We start from the raw sequence: 23,683 nt of genomic DNA, 5'->3' as shown, positions 1-23,683 counted from the left end.
TTACCTCCAATCAAAGGAAAACATTGTTCATTAGCAATTTAAGGGCCAGAAATCATTCCTACTGTGGCTACATGAGACTTAGGTATGTGTGGAGGGGAAACAGTCATTGAATTAACTCAGAGGATGACAGAAGAGGCTCCAGGGGAGAGGAGATGTTGCCCAGGACAACAAACCTGTGCAGATCCCCCAGGACACTTGAGCCATGAGATGGACTCTACTTACATATGTTTTATGTTAACTGGGTGATAACCAAGCCTTCATCTCCATGGGGATGGTGAACTTTCACCAAGGCCCTTGGGACAGGAAAAAGTGCCCAAATTCCTCTGAGTCTTCTCAATGGCATGGAAGGGAAGGGAAGGGAAGGGAAGGGAAGGGAAGGGAAGGGAAGGGAAGGGAAGGGAAGGGAAGGGAAGGGAAGGGAAGGGAAGGGAAGGGAAGGGAAGGGAAGGGAAGGGACTGCACATCCCATGTCCTTAGGTGACCGCACAGACTGTGTGTGCTGCAAGGGCTGCACAGGCACGGACATCCTTGGGTGATGCCAGGGAAAGCTCAAGTGTCTGGGGAAAGGGAGAGCATGAGGTGCATGGGAACCTTCCTCAGTGCTTGAATGAAGAACTGGTTTGCCGAGCGTATTTCCCAAGTGTATCCAATTGCTGTAATGCTTCTGAATTGTAACGGCTGCCACCTGAGCTGCACAAAACAGCATCAGTGCCACTTAAGCAGGATGTGCCAGAGGAGGCAGGGAGCCAAGCATGATTACATCGCTACAAATTCCTGATTGTTTGCTCTCACAGTGCAGAAGGATCAAAATAAAGTAGGAATATAGGAAAATGATATCACTATTACTTGCTTAATAAGCTACTTTACCTCATTTTTCCCCAGCATTATAAATGAGACAGCTGCCTTGCTTTGTGTCTCAGTACTCATCCAGTGTATCCTTTAGCATCTCTATTTGTTCTAGTTCTCATTGCTGAAACAATGGTAGAGCTAAGCCAATGAAGGCACTCCAGGACCAGTGTACAAACAGTCACAGCTTCCAAGAAAGACAGAAATCAAATTCTTTTTCCAAAAAAGAGTGCATACACACATACACAGATTTTGGTTTTTTTTTCCTTACTGCCTACTGTGAATCTTCAGAAAAGTCAATATATTGATTATTTTCAGCAGGGACATGCCAATCACATAATAAATGTATTTAGATATTTCCAGCTACTGTATGTAATTTCTCTGCTGTATTTTGCAGTTCTTCTACATTAGGCCCAGCTAGAAAATACAACTCTGGTGGTAGTTTGGCTCTTTGTGATTTATATGTTAAACCCACAGTAAAGTCCTTGCACTCTTTTCTAAAACAGTTTTCAAGTGAGAGTGGAACCATTGGTCAGTGTTCTTAGTTAAGAAATTACTGTTTTGAAGTAGTGTCTCAAATTCTATCTATTTTAGGATCTCCTTTTAGGCTCCCCTTGAACAGCAGAAGTTCAGGGCAATTGATTACTCTGCCACTCTCTCAGGAGATAATTGTTTCCTCCATCTTGTTACGGATTTTTAGCTGTTCAGTAGTGTAACGTGTAGATGTGCAAGTATTTTTTGTCTGGATACAAATCCTCTAGCTTCCAGATGACTTAGTATCTGTCTTATCAGACATGAAAGGTTGATGCACTGGGCAAAGTACTGTAAATTCACAATAAATTACAGGAGTAATTACAGATGACCATAGATAGGTCGAGATCCAAAGTACTGTTAGGTTCCCCGGTCTTTCTCAAGGTAGCATGGGCACAAGATCGCACCAGAAAAGGCTTCTGCGAGTGCATAATTAAAAGCACAGTGCCTGTCTAACCTCAAATTCTAAGCCAATAGGAAAGTTTGTGCATGAAAGGATTTGGTAGGCTGGGTCTTTCAAACGGTGCCTATGATTTTGGAAGTATAATCAAAAATGAGGAGCAATGTATCAACAAGATCTTAATGTATGGTTTTTATTTCATTCCTGTGATTTCTCACCTAGAAGAAACACTTCTGCAGATCTGTCCATATTGAGATGATAACTGATACAGCTTTATCTTTGGTCTAATTCATTGGAATGATTTGTAGATGTTTGGGTTTTAATTTTGCATTTTTATTCAAATATTTTTGAAGCAGCCTGATTAACACAGTGTTTAAAATTGCTCACTGATCAAAAGGTATTACTGAGTGTTTTGATTCTGACATGCAAAAACATGCCTCTTACCGACACCAAACTTCTTCACCTGTTTATGTGTTTATTTATGTTCTGTCACTATTCCCTTCCTTGTTAACCCCAGTTTTCTTCATCTACCTCCTTAGTAATCCATTGAATCACTTCTCTGGCTTTCAGAAAGTTCCCTGCCTGGATAAGTTGAGACAGAAGCCTGAACCATTCACACTCTGCACACTACAGCCCATAATGAGACTGTTTACAAATTGTGCAAGACCTCACTTGATTATACCTCAGCTGTTCTGTTTTTCCCTCCCTACCTCACAGATGATGGAAATGCTTAAAACAAGTTGAGGCAGTGTGACACAGACTAACGTAAGTGTGAGCATGGCATCCAGGGGACAAGCTGTGCAATGTTTGTGTGCTTCTGCCAAAATGCATTGCGTGGCTTTCTGCTGTTGTCTCGTGTTTCTGATGTTAGGCAGCATGTTCAGCAACATGTAAGCATTTCATCTGATATTTATATTCCAGCTTAGCTTTGGGTTTGTGTAGTCTAAATATTCTGCCTTTTTCGGTGGCTTGTGGCAGCTGCCAGTGGCAAATCTGCAGGCTGTGCCTGTCGTTCCTAAGTGACCTCCCGAAGTACCTGCTAGGATCAGGATCCCACTGGATGTGAGTGTTTAGAAATCCACGGTACAAATGTTGAAGTGTGCAGTTCAAATGGGTCAGGAGCAGAATCGACCCTTCTGTGCTTGCTGGGGGAAAGCAGCCACTCCCCCTTTGCCTTCTCTGGAAGCCAAGCCTGCTCCTGGTGCCGCTGGCTGATGAGGACGGCTCTGCTACCACCAATGCTTTGTGACTCCTCCGTTGTCAAACTTTTGCTTCGTGTGACAGATGACACATCGGAATTATGAATGTTGTTTTCACAGTCTCTGTTAGAAAAAGACTACTATGGGCAAATAGGATGTTTTCCTGTGTCTATATAGCTCTTTTAATCTTAGTGTAAGTAAAGCTTATGAAGGTGAGACCAATCACAGCAGCTTGAAACGTACTTACCCACATGGGTCTTGTGGTGCTGCCTGCTATGGAGAAGCAGAATTCAGTTATTCCCTTCCTGGGTTTCTTTTCTCACAGGATTTTCACTCATATTTTAAGCATGCTGGTGGTTTTTTTTTTTTCATGAGGTTGGTCAAATATTGACCAGGTTGCCCAGCAAGGGAGTGTCATCTCCATCCTTGGAGATCCTCAGAACTTGACTGGAAATGACCCTGAGTAAGCTGCTCTGTTTGGACCTTCTTTGAGAAGGGAGTTGGCATACATGACCTTCAGAAGTCCCTTCCTACTTAGAGCTGTCAATGATTCTATAGTTTCATGACTGTACAGGTGGGGAGCAGAGTGAAACCACCAAAAGAAATGATCTTTAAGCAAACTGCCAATAAACAAATACAGGGAATTAGATAACTTTTCTAACTACCAAGGTACCACTGTGGCACTGCTTGTCTTAGAGACTGAATACTGATGTGGATGGCAGCCAAGTGAATTGATTTGTGAACCTGGGCAGCATTTAAAAAAATAAACAACTCCTTTTTTTTAATCCAAAACTGCTCTTGTAACTGTATGTAGGAAATTCTCCTGACTTCTAACAGGCCAGCACTAGGTGGTCAAAAACCCCACCCAAATCAGTCAACCACCATAAACATCTTCCCAGTACCTGCTATTGACCCAAAAGGGATGGAAGGTAAAAATCAAGTAGTTCACACATGAAGCAGCATAAACTCATTTAAGGGCCCACATCAGGCAGGTTTTTAAATCTGTGGTTAGTCCAACCAGTGTCAGCTGGAAAATGCACATCCTCAGGGGCCAGATGCAGTCAGGAGTCCCTGTTAAGTGGTGTCTCAGTGAAGCCCATGCTCATTCTCTGCTTTTGTTGGCTCACAACCACACTCGCACCTCAAAGCCTGTGGAAGGGTTTGTTACCCAGATGTGCTCTCGTATCACCATCTTCATACGCTCCTTGAGTTTACCTCTATCCCACATGATTGCAGTCATGGCACTTTTGCTGCAACAGAAATCACCAAAACAGGGTTTCTCTGTCTTATTTTGTTTAGCATCATGGTGATGGTGCAATGTAAAAGTGTTGGGGTCCCTCCCCCGCCGTGTAGCCCTGGGAGAGGGGCCCTGAGGGCACAGACACGGGGTTTCCCTGCCCCTGCTCAGCCTCGTTCCCATTGGTTGGTTTGTGTTCCCTGCGCGGGCAGAAGGACCCTTGGTCCGGTGACTGGGACAGTTCCTGGGCAGAGCTCCGGCCATGCGGCTGGAGAAATAAACATCTCTGAAACAGCTATCAAGAATCTGTCTGTCCATATATATTTCCTTTCCACGGGACTCCTGGTTTGATATATGCGTGTTGCAGTATCCCCACTGCAACAAATGGTGGAGATTTGTGAGCAGAACGATCCCCGATCCCTAAGCGACTGATTTGTGTGAGTAAACCCTGGAAACTTTGGATTCCTCTTCTTGGTTTTGCTTTGCTATTCCGTATCTAAACTATGGAGGAACCGTGGGAAGACTCTTGGCTCTCAGAGCCGCATATGGACATTTATCTTAAACTTAAAATGATTCTTGAACAACGATTTGTAAATTTTAGCTTGATTCAAGCTCAAAAAGAACTGAAACACTTCCTGGCATGGTTGTTTAAGAACTTTTTCTATGTTTCTTGGGATTTAATTCTTACGAAGGGCTTTTGGAAAACCGTTTGGACACAGTTAATACTGGAGTCAAAATATATACCGATGGAAGAATATTTTCGTGAATATTATTTAGTTACCGAGACTGTTGAGCAATGTCAGCTGTGTCCTGGCGAAGGGAAGCCTGGCGCAGGGACCGTGCGGCCCAGGCCACGTGCGCCGAGCGCTCTGCGAGCAGCAGCAAGGCAGTTCCCGCATGCGGGCGGAGCCACGCGAGCCGCAGTGTCGGTGGCGGAGCGAGGCGCGGCAGGTGCGGCGGGAGCCGGCGGTGCCCGAATGGCCCCGTGCAGCGCGTGGTGGAGCGAGCCCCGGGAACGCCCGACCGAGAGGGGCGGCACGCGGGCGGCGGCTGGCGGCGGTGGCGGTGGAGCGGAGCCGTGCCCAGCCGAAACGCGCGCTGGAGCCGGGCGCGGAGGAGTCATCGCTCGGGGGCCCGGCCGAGACGTGGGTACAGCGCTCGGCAGCGGCAGCGAAGCTGCGACCAGAGGAGGCGACGCACGGAGAACTGAGCGGCGCGGCCCGGCCCGGCTCACGCAGCCCCGAACGCGACCCCGGGAAGAGCGCGCAGGCACCAGCAGCCCCGACAATTCCAACACGGGAGCGACCGAAGGAGAGAGCAAAGACGCAGCGAGACAGAAAACAGCAGCCACTCGGAAAAAGGAAAAAATCATAGTAACTAAGACCTTAGGGATAGTAAAATGGTATAATGTTAAGCAAAATTATGGTTTTATAACAAGGTGTGACAACCAGCAAGACATATTCGTGCATAGAACTGCTATTAAAAAGAATAACCCTGAAAAATGCATCCCAAGCTTGGGAGATGGAGAGGTGGTAGAATTTAATATTGTACTAGGGAGAAAAGGGTTACAAGCATCGCAGGTCACTGGGCCTGATGGTGTTTCTGTAAAAGGCAGTATATATGCAAAAAATCGTAGTCATGTTAGACAATATCTCCATTGTAGGCCCCCCCTACAGTTTCCCTTTCCTAATCCCACCTTTCCCTTTTACCCTATGTCCTATTACCCCCAGTGTATTCCCAATCCGTTTTTTCACCCATGGTTTCCCTCACAAAACCATGCTTTTGCCAATTGTTTCCCCAAAAATCCCTTTCCAATGCCGAGTGGGGGATGAAAAGGGGGAGGGAAGAAGTTAAACCCTCTCCTGCCTCAGTTTCCCCACAAAGCATGCTCAGAATTCTGTCTCCCTTCTGTCAGCCCTAAGATGTTCCACAGAATCTGTTTGGACATTTAAAGACTCAGGAGGGTGGCTTGTTTTGTCTTGAAACTGTTCTTGTTATGTTTATCCAGTTGTTTTCATTCTCCTTTTATTAAAATAAAACGGGTGAGGTGTTGGGGTCCCTCCCCCGCCGTGTAGCCCTGGGAGAGGGGCCCTGAGGGCACAGACACGGGGTTTCCCTGCCCCTGCTCAGCCTCGTTCCCATTGGTTGGTTTGTGTTCCCTGCGCGGGCAGAAGGACCCTTGGTCCCGTGACTGGAACAGTTCCTGGGCAGAGCTCCGGCCATGCGGCTGGAGAAATAAACATCTCTGAAACAGCTAGCAAGAATCTGTCTGTCCATATATATTTCCTTTCCACGGGACTCCTGGTTTGATATATGCGTGTTGCAGTATCCCCACTGCAACATAAAAGCCCTTTGTAAATACAGAAACAAAAAGTTTCATCACAAGACATCACAACCCTGTCAGGGCAGCTCAGTGAATATGAACCCTTTGTATACAGTCAGAAGGAGAGATGTACCAGGATGTACATCATTAAATGTTGGCTCTGTAAGAATAGCATGTTTTATCTTTTTAAATGTTACCACTTTCCCATCCCACTCCATTGTAACTTGTCAATTCTAATTTCTTTTTAAGTGAAGAAACTGTAAAGAAAACTGTTGAAATACCTGATTTTCTGTAAAAAGTAATAACAACAATAATTTTTCTTATTTCAAAGTATGCTTGGTATTAAAGTACTGTAAGAGACGGTCTGAAAATCCCTCATCTGCCTCACGATCATCGCCGAAGACAGAGACTGAACACAGCAGTCCTGGCCCGGCTGAGGTGGAATGTCTGCCAAGTGTTGCCTACGGGTGTGCCCACTGGGAACTGGTACGCATTCCTGAGGAAAATCAGTGCAGGTTGGAATGGACTGTGCTGTTCTTGCTGCCCAGGCGGGAAGGACTGCGCTGAATGACCTGTCCTGTACACCTCTCCGGTACACCTGTCTTGTACGTCTGTCCTGTACCTGCTTCCCAAAGCAACGGACCCCATAACAACGGCTGTAGATTTCCCAACCTCTTGGCCAGTTGCCCCTCGCTTCTGAAAAGGACTATAAAGGGACTTTCTGAAATAACCGAGTCCGAGATCTCCCCGCGGAAAGAAGACAAATCTATTGGCAGAAGACCACGAGGACTTCGTCTCATCCATTGGTAGCTATTGCCCCCTCTTTTTCCCCCTCTCTACTTTGTTTTTCTCTCTCTCTCTCTCTCTCTCTTACTCTCTTCTATTGCATTACTGTGTTGTGGGCACTTAATAAAGGTGCACTGTTTTGATTAAAACTGAAATCTCTTGTGTCCTTTTGCACTCTGAGATCGATAAACGAACCATCACGACCCCCGCTTGCATTAGCGGATTGTGACAAGTACCTAATAAAGATCAACAATGTATTACCGCAGGACTGGGCCCTAGGGTATATCACCGTGTCCCACAGCCATAGGGAGGAGGAGAAGAGAAGATCCAGCAGGCAGGAATTCTGCAGCAAGATTGATTTCTTTAATTATTTTACAAACTCTTTCATAGACTTTTTTCTTCATAGTCTAATTGGACAAAAGACCAGCCACCCCTTGGGGGTGATTGGCTAAAATCCTAAAACATCCATTGTCAAAATATTTTTCTACTATACCATAAAGAAGACTTTTCAAGGTTGCAGGTGGCCTGGTTGTTTACATTCCCTGCTACCTCTTCTGTGAGAGAGAAAAGTCTCTCACGGACTTAGAAAATAGCAAGAAAATCCTCGCTAGCAGCATTTTTGTATCTACAACAATGACTTTCGTAGCATACTAAAAGAAAGTGTGATAGTGCTTTTCTCCAGCTCATCTGTGGTAAGGGCTGCTGGTTTTGGGATTACAGCCCTCCTAAACACAAGCCTGGACACCTCCTTCACGTCTGTACCTACAGAGATCCCTCAGGTATGTCAAGGCCAAGTAAAATCTGGTCCCTTAACGAGGGCAGGGATTTGTATGCATGGGTCAAATTCCTAGTATAAGAACCTTGTTGGTAAATATCTCTCCACCCTCTGGTACCTGGCTACATATCTATAAATGGGCAAAAATATAAAGTTCTTGATTACTCTATTTGGTATAAAACTTGGTTTACAGTAAGAGAAAGAAGAGTGTACATTATTTATAAGTTAATTATGGTTAAATAGAGAACTTCCAGGTTTCTAGGATGCTGAAGTCCTGTTCCTTTTAAAAGCAATGCATTTCAGTAAATTCTAAATAGATTGGAAATCCCAAACAAGTGATTTTGATGACACAGTAAAGCTCAGAGGTTGATGACCCGCTAATTTCACTACATGAAGGTATACCAGAGCCATCAAGGGCTGCCACATCATTGCAGAGTTTGCAGCAACAGGAGGTAAGTACTTCCTTGTCAAAGAGATGCTGGATTTGCCTCCATGCTGCTGATGCAGCAGTATCTGCATTTGGAGATGATGTAGAAATTATTGTGACTGGGCTCTAATGATGCCCAACCTCCCAGGCTCGGACACATTTCGATCGGCGCAACTGATCAGCTTCCCTCGCACCATCCATCTTTCCCTGTTCTAGGGAGGAAAATGTAATGCTGGCCGCAGCGGCTTTCTGTCTGTTTTCACTCTGCTAGTCTGATGTCATTCAAGCATTTAAAAGTTTTAGTAGTTTCAGCTGATTCTCTGAGGATTTGAAGTGGAATAAGATCTAGATAGTTTAAAATAAATAAAAAACCCACCCCAGATTTGTCCTGACTAGTTCACACATTGAAAAGCCAGCCATCTGCTGAATAGCTTCTGAGGTAGTGCCAGAAAGCAACACTTTTTTCCCCCATGTGCTGAAGTCAAGAGGTTTATACATTTCTCCTTGCCAAGGAGCTCTGTGCAGAAGGGAATGGCTCTGCCTGTTGTTGGAGTAGCTGGCAGTACGTGCACACATTAGCCATGCTTGCAGCCATTCCTCCTTGGCCTCTGATCCTCATTGGCTTACATTAATAATTTGAGAAGAGACTTTCACAGAAGGCCCGGAATTCTGCAGAAGGTAGAAGACGGAGTTGAAAAATCCATCCTCTTCCCTTTAGATCAAGTAATGTTTGTGTCGTGGTGCTGGAAACACAAAGCAAGGCTTGCAGTGAGCAGATACTGCCGTGACGCTTTCTATTACCCATCTGTCTCTCTTAAATTTTTGCTTAGTGTTACTTTGTGCTGCCTTCTGAAATGCCTTTTGCATTTTAAAAAGTAAAGTGATATATCCTTCCTTTCTTTCAGATAGTCTCATAACCCCACGGCGAGCAGTTACACAGCTTTTCCACTTCACAAAGTCACGAGAGAAGTAATTGCCTCTGCAAGAGACAAATCTCCAGGGAAAAAGTATAAGCAGGCCCATCATGCTCATCAACTCCCAAGAGGAGATGTGGTCTCTAATTGCCTTCAAGACACTACAAAGCTCTTCTCCTTTTGAAAAAGCTCCAAAAGTTGCTGCAGAGCACTTCCTGAGATCACTAGTGTGAGACCAGCCTCCAAGTTTGAACATCAGCTCAGTCACCTGGGAAAACAGCCTGGGAGTGAAGATGCTCCAAAAAGTTTGGAGCTGGGGCTGAATTTACCTCCACAAACTGGTTTTAAATTGGGATAACAATATGGATTATGCCTCCTGATTTTGTCAAGTGCAAATAGCTGAATTCATGTATGCTTGAGAAGGATAGGGAATAAAATAATACAGAAATTCTGAAAGAACTTCAGGCTTAATACATGCCATCACTGTTTGGGGGAAGGGGGTAATTTTTATTTTATGTGCTTTAATATAATATAAAAATCCTCCTTTACAGGTTTTAATTCCTTTTGCTTGAAGCAATGTGAAAATTCTTCACCCACAAGATACCTTGGGGATGCTGAAAGCAGTGGAGGGGCTTTCCTGGAGCAGCCCCAGGAACGATGGATATTGTCCTTTTCTGTGCTGCCATCTAAGGGCTCACCAGCCTCTGCGGGCGTCGTTCTCGGGAGCTCCTTAAAGGCAGCTTTGCATTTGCATTCCTAGAGATCAAGGTAACAAAACCAGTGCATGCGTTAGCTCCTGTGCCTCCAGAAACAGGGCAAAATCCAAGAGGTGAAACCATCACCACATTAACTTGCACTGCAAAAAGTTTGAGACAAAGTTTGAGAACTTCTGTGGTTTTGTTTGAATTTCTGAGACTGAAGAGAATAAGCTTTGTCTCTGTAAATGCGGATGAGAACTTTGCTGAACATTTTAAATGCATTTTCCAGACCTATGGAGCCCCACACTTCCTAGGGAAAGGCTTCTGCATTTCCCAGATAGGACAGACACTCATTTCTATTTACCCTCTCAAAGAACCATCGAATCATAGAATGGTTTGGGTTCAAAGTGACCTTAAAGATCACCCAGTTCCAACCCCCTTCCATGGGCAGGGACCCCTTGCACCAGAGCAGGCTGCTCAAAGCCCATCCAGCCTGGCCTTGAACTCTTCCAGGGATCCAGGGGCATCCACAGCTTCTCTGGGCAACCTGTTCCAGTGCCTCACCACCCTCACAGTAAAGAATTTCTTCCCAATACCTGATCTAACCTGCTCTCTTCCAGCTTTAAACCATTATCCCTTGGCCTGTCACTGGGACCCTGCACTTGGCCTTGTTGAAACTCAGGAGGCTGCCATGGGCCCACTTCTGGAGCTTGTCCATGTCCCTCTCCATCACATCCCATCCCTCAGACGTGCCAAGTGTACCACTCAGCTTGGTGTTGTCTGCAGACCCACTCTCAGCTCCAGCATAAGCCGGGCAAGCTGCAAGTTATCAAAGCTCCAAGTGGAGTTTGGGAGCATAGAATGGAGGGGTAGAACAGCAGAAGTAGGAGGCATCAGAACAAATGGAAAAGTTTGGTAGGTAAAGTCAAACCCGTGTACCAGGAGACAACCATAACTGGACAGCATTCCTCCAAATTGCTCTTGTTGAAAAAGCAGAGGTTAATGAGGCTACTGAAATAATGACTCTGAGATGATACTAAATATGGCAATGATGAGCTCCGCTCATGCAATGCGAGACTAATGAGCATCTTCAAAGGCGACAGAACATAGAAAATGGATGGTCCCTAAAGGAACAGAACATCAGATTTAGGCCATCCAAGATAGCATTTGCTCTGAGAAATGCTAAAATGGTGAAATCTGATTCTGGATTACCAGCATGAGGGCTGGGAGCAGCTAAAGCCCCTAATGCCAGAGGAACCATGCAGGGACTCTAGAAGCCATTAATACATTGACCACGAGAGAAAGGCTGCTGTGAGGGTGCAGTGAGATTCAGGCTATGGCAGGCATACCAGTAACAATGAACTCTTCCTGCCTGGTGAGGCTGTGCAGCCTCCCAGAGTGATGTCCCCAGGCCCCTACCACTCCCAAAGGAGTCTGGAGAACAGGAACCAGAGGCAGAGCCATCCCACACAGGCACTGCCTGAGGAAGGAAAAGGCTGACGATATAGCAAAGCCCAGAGAAGTAAACTGGAAAAAGTCCAAAGCCAACACTGATTTGAGACAGGATTTTTGGCAGAGAAGCTCCCAAAGCAATAAGAAATTATCACCACACACATATATTTCATGTATTTCATACTGAGGCACCTGGTAGTCTTCTCAGAGGCCTTAGACAACAGGCCTCCCAAATGAGTTTGTTAAAGAACATGGCATTGCACGTATGTGAGCCAACTTAAATAATAACTGCCTGCTGCTTTTGCATGATAGGAGTCACTGCTTGGTGTTGAGCTCTGAGGAACCGCCAGAGCAGGTGATACTCAGCTTTGCCAGTCATCACTGGACTGTGCTTCTATTCTCACAGGGAGATCATCCCTCCAGCTGTCACCAAATAAAGCATATCTTATATATATGTTATATATAGTTACAGATTCCTTATATATTCCTTCCCCTTTTTGCTGCTTCTCTATCTACCCTTACAGGCTCCTCCAAAGAAGAAAAGCAAAATACATACATAGCTGTATTCAGAACCCATAAAAAACTCACAAACACATCACATTTTACTGGTTTCCAGTAGCATGTATTTCTTGTTTTCCTTTTTACAAGAATTACAGAGGAGGAAGAGGCTCAGCTAAACTTTTATAGCCAGGCAAGTGCAGGGAAGAATCTCAGAACCTGAGATACACGGAAAGGCATGGAGTCACAGGACTGCAGGAACATTGATGTTGGAGGGGCTTTGGGAGGCATCTAGTGCAACCTCCTGCTCCATGGGGTCAGGGCACTCTCCATTCTGGTCCCGTAAACATCAGTGGTGAAAAGTACCAGTGGTGTTTCTGGGCAGACTGCTCCAATGCTTAATTAATCTGACAAAAGAGTCAATAATTAAGTAAATATCAATGGGGACATGCTGACACGTGATATCAGAGCAGCTGCTATGTGTGTGGCTACACTCTTAAGGGGAACCATTCCAGTCTTCTTACAGTATGTTTTTAACTCATAGACATGTGCACAGAGGTCAGATTTTAATGTATTACCAGGGCTAACTTGTCATTGGTACTGAATTATATTCTTGCTGTAGTTGGAAGGGATGTATTTCACCTAAGCTTGTCCATTCTACCTGTAAGAGCTAAAGTCAGAAAGCTTTATTACTGTGTTGGGAAGTAATAAAGGTGTATAGAGCAACAGAGAAATTATTGGTGTGTAACCCTGACATTTGTAGCTGTGTTTTTTCCAGAATTCCCCACCCCAGCCAGAAAAAATCAGGTTGAGCCAACATGGGGCTCCCACACCCATGCCTGCAGCCTGGACAGTACATGAAACAACTCTGCCAGCATGCAGCACCTCTGTAAAAACACCAGGTTTTGTGAAAACTGTTTTGCATTGCTGGGGTAGATTGCAAAATTTGCAACAGGTTGTCAGTGAAAACTGAAACACGTTGTTATGCAAAGGCACTGCTGAAACCCAGAACAAAGTGAAAGAAGCCAAGCACAAGTTCCTTGTGCTTGTACAACTTGGTGGATGTAGGAAGGCACAGGCTGGCCTGGAGGTGTAGAAGACCAGTGTTACAGTCAGCAGTGTCTGTTTCCAGACGGTGAATTCTGTTCATCTAGGACCCTTCGCTGCTGGTGGGGAAGTCTTTCCAGACACTGGGAAAATACTCAAAATCTGGAGACAACTGTGTGGTGTTACATCATCACAGCCCCTGTTTCTTACTGGACTTGAACAATATCTTGAAGGTAATGAGTCTTCTTTCCCATTTCTGTGATGTTTCTCTTCCCATTATCTCCCTTTTCCTTTCTATTGCTAATTATCCTTTTTTTTTTTTTTTTGAGCATTTCTAATAACTAGTGTTATTCTGAAAGCCCAAACAATTTATCCTGAACTTCTCAATAAAGAGGTATGGATGTAGTATGTTTGTTTCATTTTGTTGGTTTTGTTGTGGTTTTAGTTTGCTTGGGTTTTCTTTTCCTATTCTTAAAGTGACTTCTGAGCACTCACAGTCGTGATGAAATGCAGGAAAATATGGACGTCACATATTGTAAAGTTTTCTAACCTTGAGGGCAAACAAAAAGTATTCAAAGCTAACTGCACTTAAACCTCATTATTTTTAAGCCGATCTCATGCTACTTTGTAGTCTGCTTCACTGTATTTTAATGCCAGGTACTGCAGTAACTAGCTAAAAAGAGCACTCATCCAGGGGTGTGGAAAAGAATATGCCAGCCAGATGTCGTCCCAGGCCAGAAAATGAAGCAGCACAGCAGGGAAAACAGGCTCCAGGTCTGAGCTGCCTGGTGCAGTGCCTGCTGGGCACTGTGCCAGAAAACAGCCTGAAGCAGTTTTCCCAGTTCTCACTCCTGTTCCCTCCTTTTTTCAGCATGTTAGATGGTTAGCATCAACGAGAGACCTTTTTAAGCAAAGGGATTTATTGAATACAACAGGAAGCAAAGGGAAATGACTTTCCAAAAGAACAAGGGAGGAGAAATATTTATGAAGACAGAGTACTCCAGAGCCCCTGTACAGCCCAGACCAAGATTAATATTTTGCACACCATGTTGTTAGATGAGAAGCCCAGGGATACCTCCAAGCCCCCCAATCCCTCCAGTGTCAAGTGAAGGTCCAGTCAAAGACATTGATATGTGCCCTTTTGTAAAGGTTTTGGGGTCGTCACAGAAGGAAGAGACAGAGAACCAGAAGGGCTGAAGCACCACGACCCAGGACTTCACTGCCTGACTTAAGGACCAGACATGTTACCAGAAAAAACTCTACTTGTATGCTACAGCTGTGAGAGATCAGTAGGATCCTTTTCTTGGGACCGGTCAGAAAGTTTAACTCGGAGGAGATCAGCAGATGCATTACTCAAACCAGGTACAATTTCTGTCTCCACACATGTCCAGCCACGTGGCTTGGTGATCCTGGCTCTTTTCTTGTGGCAGGGATTAGTCCACCCTGTGTCCAGGCCAGCTCCATCAGAACTACCACTTGTCCCAGTATCCCAGTTATGTCCCCTTTACGAGACAGAAGCAGAAATTTGTCTGCTGGCCTCAAGACTTCATCAGCTTCATCAAAGCATATTTGATGCTCAGCCATATTTTTACCTGGGCTATCCAACATGTTAAAATCGGAGCTGAATCACTAAGAATGTGGTGCCATGGCTGGTTCATGTCAGTCTAAGCATGAGCTGCTATCAAGAGGAGCAGCCCTGCCCTCCCCTGCACGCTCCCATCACCTCTCCAGTGTCAATACCGGTGCTCATCTGTGTGCACAGTCAGCTGCACCACTGAGCTGGTTCAACCCACTCTATGGCCACATGATTATCAGTGCCAAAATGCATTGAGGAGCACCAGCTTGGGGACTGAAAGGGAAGTCTGTAGTGGATTGACATATCTTGTTCAAGCACCCTACACAATGACTGTGTGTGCAGAGTAAGTCTGGTGCATCCTGATCCCTTTGGTGACACTGTGCATACACTGGACAACCCACTCAGCACTCACACACGTGGTCCAAAACACCTCACATGTGTCAGTCATAAAGGACACTTGCTGTGAAGTCCATCTCTGTGTGACCACCAAGACCACTGAATATGCACAGACGGTCCTGGACAAGTCTGACCACTCAGCAGGATGTGCTGGATGTGCCCATTGCTCCCTAGGCACGGCAGGATCTCTCATTTATCTCTGGGAAGGGCAGCTCCTCCTAGGACAACACCACCTCCACCCATGATTCTGCCTGCAAATTCCCAGATTTCCCACCTGTAGTTGACTGTCCATTCTCAGGGCTGTCCTGAAAGCAATTGCTGTGGCATCAGGTGACTCAGATACAGGGGAGTCAGCTGTAAATGCTACCCAAGATAGGGAAGAGAGATGACTTTGACTACAGAGGTTTTTCATCTGACAACAAAGCCTTCCATATATTTGGAAGTTGAAGCTACTCAGATAAATATGACAAAAATGTGTAAGTAGGAGGGTCGTTCATTTTTAGCACAGAGCAAGCTGCCTCCATTTCAAGGCAATATTTGGCCTTGATCGAGGCATTTCTGAGTGCACTGGTATCTGTACAGAGACTGTGTATCACTGTAAGATAAACAAAATTGCCCAATTAAAATTTATAAAGAAATGACATTTATTATGCCACCGAAATATCGGTTTCAAACGCCACGATCGAGAAAAACAGCACGGAGCCCGGGGTCGGAGCTGGGTGAACACGCATAGATCTGATCTCTATCGCACCAGACCTCCCAAGTTCACGGATGCTACTTCGGCTGGTCCCTTCTTACACAGTTTTTGGGCAGAGTCCGAATTAATTCTATTCTTCTCGTATTCATGAAGTTTTCTTGTCCCGGAGTTGGGCTGCACAAAGCCTTTCCTGGGTCTGATGAATTGTCCATCCTGGGTGATGAGTGGGCCATTTCTGCTGATGGATGGGCCATCTCTGGTTCCTGGAACAGTTATTTTTAGTTCCCGGAATGTCCGATTCCTTATCAGATGCGATGTAGATATCAGAGTGTGGTGATCAAGTCGTCATGGTGCAAATGTCCCGGTGATAAGATCCAACCCCACCTAGGTGGAATCCTCACTTCTTGTGAAAGAAATACTTTTAGTGTTGTGAAATTTTTCTCTCAGCCAGGCTGGTGCAGGGATTTAGAAACTCGGTCTCTGTAGGGTCTAATTACATTTCAGTTTTATATATAATAGCACGAATTACATATTTTATTTATAACAATTCCCCCCCTTTTTAGATGGAAACATTAATTCGTGCTACCTTTTGTTACTTAAAAATAGAAATACTATTATCCAATACTACAAATATAAAGGTATGAAAATTCAAACAAAAGAATTCTTTTTAGTTATAGCTATTTAGTTTTTCTTGTAACTCTAGCTTTTCCTGTCCTAGGTTAGCAAGCATAGTCCCGGAAGGGACGTCCTTGCTAAGGGGTGCTTACAGTTTCTTCTGGGAACTGATAGAACCTATCAGCTGGCCAGTTTGAATATGGACAACTCTCTAAGCCACTTAAAGTTGTGACCACCTCTGTGATCCACATTTAAGAATAGGCAAACTCCCCCTCCAAGCTCTCTCTCGTTTCCGGTGCTGGCACAGGTGGCTGCGGGCCCCGTGTGGGGGCCAGCGGGCCTGGCCAGGCCCTGCTTGGGCCAGGCCGGGCCGGGCCACGGCCATCCTGGAGCCGTGGACCTGTTCCAGCCGTGGAACCCCCCCCACTGCCTTGCCGTGGGCAGCCGGAGCAGCTCGGCTCTCCACCCTCTCCACTGCGATAAGAAAAATTCAACATTCCAGCTGCAAAGCTGCAAGGCCAAGGTGAGATTAACCCTTTTTATTGCTGTGAAGAGCTGAAAACCTGAGGGAAGAGAGAGAGGAGATGCTTAAAGCTGAAATTCTGTTGTGAAGCTATGATATATCAGAGTATCCTGTTGTAATTTCATGAAGATCTGGGGGGTGGAGTGTTCAACTCGTAAGCAAAAGCACCTGCGCTGAGATAGGCAGGTGCTGACGCAGCTGTAATTTCATGAGAAGTCTGGACAGGGAGAGATGAACCAGATGAGGACTTTTGCTCCAAATGGGAAAAGAGAAAACCTCAGTTCCTAGAGATGCTCCCAGAGATAGTCCTAACGATGAAGATGATGAAGACCCTTTGCTCCCAGGGAAGGAGAAGGGCCTCTGTTTTTGTTTCTGAACGGCTCAACCTTAAAACTGTACCCCAAAAAGCTTTCAAGAGTGGACCCTCGAAAGCAGTTGCGGGAAAAGCTGCAAGTCGGGGGAAAGGACTCACACGCAGGCAGAGAGACTCCTCTTCCTAAATGGACTGAACAATATTTGGAAGTGGGCGGCTGTCTCGTTGTGATAATGTTTTCATAGCATGAGCAAGAAGAGACTCCTCTTCCTAAATGGACTGAACAATATTTGGAAGTGGGCGGCTGTCTCGTTGTGATAATGTTTTCATAGCATGAGCAAGAAGAGACTCCTCTTCCTAAATGGACTGAACAATATTTGGAAGTGGGCGGCTGTCTCGTTGTGATAATGTTTTCATAGCATGAGCAAGAAGAGACTTCTCTTTCTAAATGGACTGAACAAGGTTATTATGGAAGTGGTAAACAGACTGAACATCTTAAGGGTTGTCTTTTTACATTGTCAGTGGGAGAAGGGAGGAAGGTGGGGGGAGGAGGAGAGTTCTGAAGGTGGTATAATTTTTTTTTTTCCCTCTTTTAGGTCTGTTAATAAACTTCTTTATATTCTTTCAAGTTTGGTGCCTGCTTTGCATTTCTCCTAATTCTTATCTCACAGCAGATAAACAGTAATGAGTATTTTGGACCAAACCACTACACTAAATTGGTGTTTCTGCCCGGTTACAAACCGAACCCGCGACAATATAATAGCACGAATTACATATTTTATTTATAACAATTCCCCCCCTTTTTAGATGGAAACATTAATTTGTGCTACCTTTTGTTACTTAAAAATAGAAATACTATTATCAAATACTACAAATATAAAGGTATGAAAATTCAAACAAAAGAATTCTTTTTAGTTATAGCTATTTAGTTTTTCTTGTAACTCTAGCTTTTCCTCCTTAATCTGCTTCTCAAACTTCATCAGAACCTCAGCAGCTTTACTATTTGCTTCTCCTTCTTTTAATTCCATGATTTTAGAGATTTTATTGTTTTTGCCTAATCCTCCAGCAGCTAGTTCCAGGTCCATGGGCATCGCAGCTATTTGCATACCTTGCACTACTGAGTGTATTAATCTGATAAAACATGGTATCATGCAGGGTATGAATATCACCCCGGCCACTGAACAAAGTATGAAGAATGCTGCTTTCTTCCACCATGTACCATCAAATAATTGTTCCCACCAAGATGCTTGTAAGATGGAATTCCATTTTTGGACTGGAACATGTGCCACCTTTTTGATCTCAGCTGCGAGGTCCCTGATGGTCTCTCCATAGTCATCAATTTCTATGCAGCATTCTGATTCATTGAACTCCCCACAGACTCCCCCTTCCTCAGCTAACAAATAGTCTAATGCAATTCGGTTCTGGTATACAAAGGCCCGCATCTGAGAATGTTGTTTAGCTAACAGTTCTAGTGCATCCGAGGTATGATTTCAAACCACTTCTACTACAGCTTGGAGCCTTATGAGCCGACTGAGTAAATAGACAGGGGTTCTATACCCCCAGCTCCCATCCTGTGCCCAAGTTGCTGGGCCATAATACTGGATTATTCTTTCTGCAGGCCATTCTTCTTCACCCCATTTTTGACTCCCACCTGCTACAGGTAGTGTTTTCTTTATCCCCCTTTTCTTTCGGCTTAAGGTTTCGTATAGAGGGGCTCCTAACAGGCCACTTTCTGATCTGGGGAGTGTAAAGAAAGAAGGTCGAATCATACCTAGAGTGCATGAACCTTTCCATTTGCTGGGCAGTTTGCTGTATGCCTTTTTGCCACATATCCAGTATATACCATCAGGGGCTTTCCATTTTATTCTCGTATTTGCTGGTTCTCTCCACTATTCTTTTAAGTCCTCTAAGGATTGGTAAGGGTTAGCTCCAGATTGCTTGTTCCAGCAAAGGTTAACTCGACTATTCCAATCACAGTTTGCTTTTCTTTCTTGACTCCAATATCCTGCAGGGGGTTCTGGTTGCCAGATTTTACTTTTGTTATTTGAATATATTGCTAGGGTGGATATACACGGAATGTATCCCACAACCTCAGTATATTCACTTCCTTCCCTGCTGATGCAAATTATTCCTATTACTCGTGGGTCTAGAATCCAACCTTCAGGCCTCTGTGTAGTCATTGAGAACTGATTTTTATCTCTTTTTAGAAGTTGTTCTGGAGCTAAGCCTTCACCCTTCCAAGGCCATTTTTCTGCTGATTTCAGCCCCCCACATATCCAACAGCTGCATAAACCTAACTCAGTAGCGATTTCTTGCATTAAGTCTATGAACAAGTTAGTGTTAGGGGCTGGCCATTCCCAATCATTATACTGCTTTTCTAGCAGGTCGTATTGTTTGCTTAATGCCAATAGTCTCTCTTGTTCTATTCTCTTTTTTCTTATTTCTGATTCTTGTCTCTTGAGGTCTAATGTTACCTGTTTCATAGTGTTTTCTGGGTCCATGCCATCCTTGTTCTTAGAAAAGCAAAAGGTGTTATCATATTGCAAGCATGCCCTGTCATCATTTTCCTCAAGGAGGTCTAGTATAACTGGTTCGTTGCCGAGGGGTGATCTGTCTTCGTACCTTAAATTTTTCCCCACCCAGTAAGTTTTTCCATCCATCAAGCACATGCTTAATTTTGAATTATCATAACATAATTTGTTGATCTGGGAATAGGCTACGGAGATAGATTTTTTTCTTCCCTCCAACCCATACAGTATGATTACAGTGGTCACAGATTGAAACCGGCATTTGGTCTAGATTTCTCTTATGTCTCTTACAGTATTGGTTTCTAGTTTTGAAAGGAGGAGCTTCTGACTTCCTTTTCTTAAACCTTGCATTTCGAGATAAGCATTTAATTTTTCCTTCTAATTCACAAATTTGAAATTGAGTGCCATTCAGATCACAATGTTTGCCATTTCCCTTGCAGTTCTCTGGGCTCTGATGTGTCTCCTGTTCCTCCAGGAGGACCTGCTGACACAGTTCGCAAAGACTGTCAGCTTTTTGGCCCTCTCTGGGGGACAAACCCTCTAGTGGTGTACTATGTGTTAGGCATATGGTCAGGCTCAGAACCATCAGGAACCCCCATAGGTGTATCCCTCTGCCTTTGCCTTCGCCCACTGGAGTGCAGCCAGTGGCGAGGTAAGCCATCTTCTTGGCAGCAGGAATATTCTTCTGGAGTCCTATGGCTGGACCGAATAGCATACCTTTTCTTCTATACGTTCCACCTAGAGAGCTTTATTGTGTTTGATCTGCAAGATACTTCTGATTGTTTTTCCAGCACTCAACTGTTAGAATTTCTGCTTGTGCATCCAGTTTTCCCCTGACCCCCTATTTATATATGGCATACCACTCAGGGGAATCTAGTTCCAATTTCCCTACGTTAGTAGCAAGGGTTAAGTATTGGCTAGTCAGGTCTTGCTCCTCCTCCAAACCCTTTGTACACGGGCCTCTGGGCTTATCTCCTCTGTGACAATGAGCAACCCAAATTTCCTTACAATATTCACACTTGAAAGAGACAAAGGGATAACATTCACAACCAATTACATTACAACTTATCTGATCCCTTCCGGTCATTTGTTGGGTCTGTGAAATTTTATTTTTAAATCTCCTGGTAAAGAGGTGATCCTCCACTCAGGTGTTCCTTCCTGGACTTTGATTTTCTTCACTCGAGAAGCGTGTGTCCAGCCTTTCTCTGCCATCCGAATTGCGGCGTCTGTAGTGAGGAGGACAAGAAATGGACCCTCCCAGTGAGGAGTGAGAGGGGTTTCCTTCCATGTTTTTATAAGAACTTTGTCCCCCGGCTGTACCTTGTGGATAGCAAATCCCAGGGGGGAATGTTGTGTCACCAGCCCACATTTCCTTAACTCCTGTAAATTTTTATTGATTGCTGTCAGATAAGGATGGATTTGTCCATCCTCTATCCCAGGATGCCCTACTGGCATTCCGTGTTCATAAGGCATCCCATACAGCATCTCAAAGGGTGACAGCCCTGTCTCTGAGTGTGGCATAATTTGGATGTTTAGGAGGGCTAAGGGAAGACACTTTATCCAGGACATTTTTGTTTCTAACATTAATTTTGATAATTTTTTAGAGTTTGGTTCATTCTCTCGACCTGCCCTGAGCTTGGAGGGTGCCAACGGGTGTGATATTGCCATCGAATCCCTAGTGCCTCGGCCAATTGCTTAATAATTTTAGAGGTGAAATGTGTCCTTTGATCTGAATCTATGTAGTCTATTATACCATATTGGGGTATAATTTCTTCTAATAATATCTTTGAGATTGTCTGGGCTGTTGCCCTTAAGGTAGGGAAAGCCTCCACCCAGTGGGTTAGTTTATCAACTAATACCAACAAATTTTTTTATCTTCCAACTGTAGGAAGCTCAGTAAAATCTATTTGGATCCTTTCAAAAGGCCGATGAGCAGCAGGACGACTTCCCAGTTCTGCCTGCCGGAGTTAGCCCGGTTTTATTCTCTGGCATATCATGCACCCCTGTACCTCTTGCTTTGCTAATTCATAGATACCCTTACATCCGAAAAATTTAAAAAACTGATCTGCTAGGGCCCTTGCCCCCCAATGAGTTTGCTGGTGCAGTCTTTTTAGAATTTCTCTACTGTATTCCTTTGACAGCAGCTCCCTCCCATCCAGTAACCTCCACTTACCTTTTTCTTGTTTGGCTCCTATTTTTAGGTAGTCTTCAATCTCCTTTTTGGAGGGTCGTGGGGGCTATTCTCTGGGTTCTCCTTGCTCGACCTCTGGGGTACTTACCTTTAATAATGCTGCGTTTTTTGCTTCTTTATCAGCTAGATTATTTCCTCGGGTCCGGAACTGCATCCCAGTCTGGTGTCCCTTAACATGCACTATTGAGATCGCCTCTGGCTCCCTGACAGCTTTCAGGATCTGTTTTTATTATTTCCCCATGGATTAATCCTCTCCCTCTGGTGTTAATTAACCCTCTTTCTTCCCAAATTTCCCCAAAAGTGTGTACCACACCAAATGCATACTTGGAGTCTGTAAAAATAATTCCCCCTGTTTTCTTTTTTTTTTTTTTTTCTTCCGTTAGCCAATGTCCCAGGTATTCTACCTCGGGTTCAGAGAACTGGGGTTTTGATTTGGAGACTTTTAACCCCTTGTCTCCTAAGAAATTTAACAGCCTTATAGTGGCTTTTTTTTCACATCCCTTTCTGCTGGTCCAGCCACCAGCAAGCTATTCACGCACTGAGGCAGCCTGGCTCTCCGAACAAAACCAGCTGAGCAATTGCTCAAGAGCCCGACCAAACAAGCTCGGTGAGTCCACAAACCCCTGAGGCAAGGAGGCTCACCCGAGCCGCTGCCCCCAGCAGGTTCCCAGATCCCCCCACCGAAAAGTGAAACAATCCCAGCTCTCCTCTGCCAGAGTACAAGTCCAAAAGGCACCTCTCAAGTCTACCACACTATACCAGGTATCTGAGAGGGGGTGCCACCCAGCAAAGTGCACAGATTAGGGGACCGTGGGGAACAGCACCCCAGCTATTACTTGCTTTAGTCCCTTTCTCCCTTCTATAGGAAGAGGATATTGTTTAACCCTGTGCCTCCTGAAAAATCAAGCTTACCTCCAAAGCCACCATCAAATCTCTTCCTAACAAATTGTAGTTCGCCTCTTCAATCAACAAAACATTCCCTAGGCATGTCCTGGTTTCAGATTCGAACTCTACATTTTTTAATAACCGGGACCTTAAAGGAATCCTCTTTTTCTCCGACCACCGTCGGGGTATCTTTGCTTCTTGTACATCCACTCGGCAGTCACTGAACGGTGGTTTGTTCAGCTCCCGAGTCTACAAAAAAATTAAGTTCTTGCTTTAAGGGTCCGACTTTTAATTTTATCAAGGGCTTCCTGGATCTTAAAATTGAGAAGCCTCTGACAGTACTAGACGTCCTGAAAGATTTTCTCATCTTTCATCCTTCTCCCATGAATCAACCCCTTTTTCTTCTTGTTTGCTAAATATTTGAGATCTGCTCAAACTTTGGTGTTTGCTTCTCCTTTAAGAGAAACGGCAGAAGCGTTCGTTGCCAGGGGAGCGGTGCAGGCGAGGGAGGGGCGGGGGGTAGGAGGTGAGGATCCTCTCCGGGGCTGACTCTTCCAGGAGAGGGGGGGGAATAAGCGGGAAGTGCCGCTGGAACTGGCAAGGGGACAAGCTCCTCTGATGGACACCAGAGCCCGGCGTGGACCCTCTGCACAGGTCCCCACAGCAGCCACGGCGGCAGAACTCTGCTGCTGGCTGGCCCGGCGCAGCCCGTGGGGCCGCAGCCGGGTTCAATGGAGCTGTGTCAGACAATGCAGCGGGGGCAGGGGCCGGCGGAACGGCCGCGGACATCGGGACCGGGGCCGGAGCCGAGACTGGGGCTACCACC

This window comes from Corvus hawaiiensis, unplaced genomic scaffold (assembly GCF_020740725.1).
Source record: "Corvus hawaiiensis isolate bCorHaw1 unplaced genomic scaffold, bCorHaw1.pri.cur scaffold_32_ctg1, whole genome shotgun sequence".
Classification (NCBI taxonomy): domain Eukaryota; kingdom Metazoa; phylum Chordata; class Aves; order Passeriformes; family Corvidae; genus Corvus; species Corvus hawaiiensis.
This window is presented reverse-complemented; position numbering follows the sequence as displayed.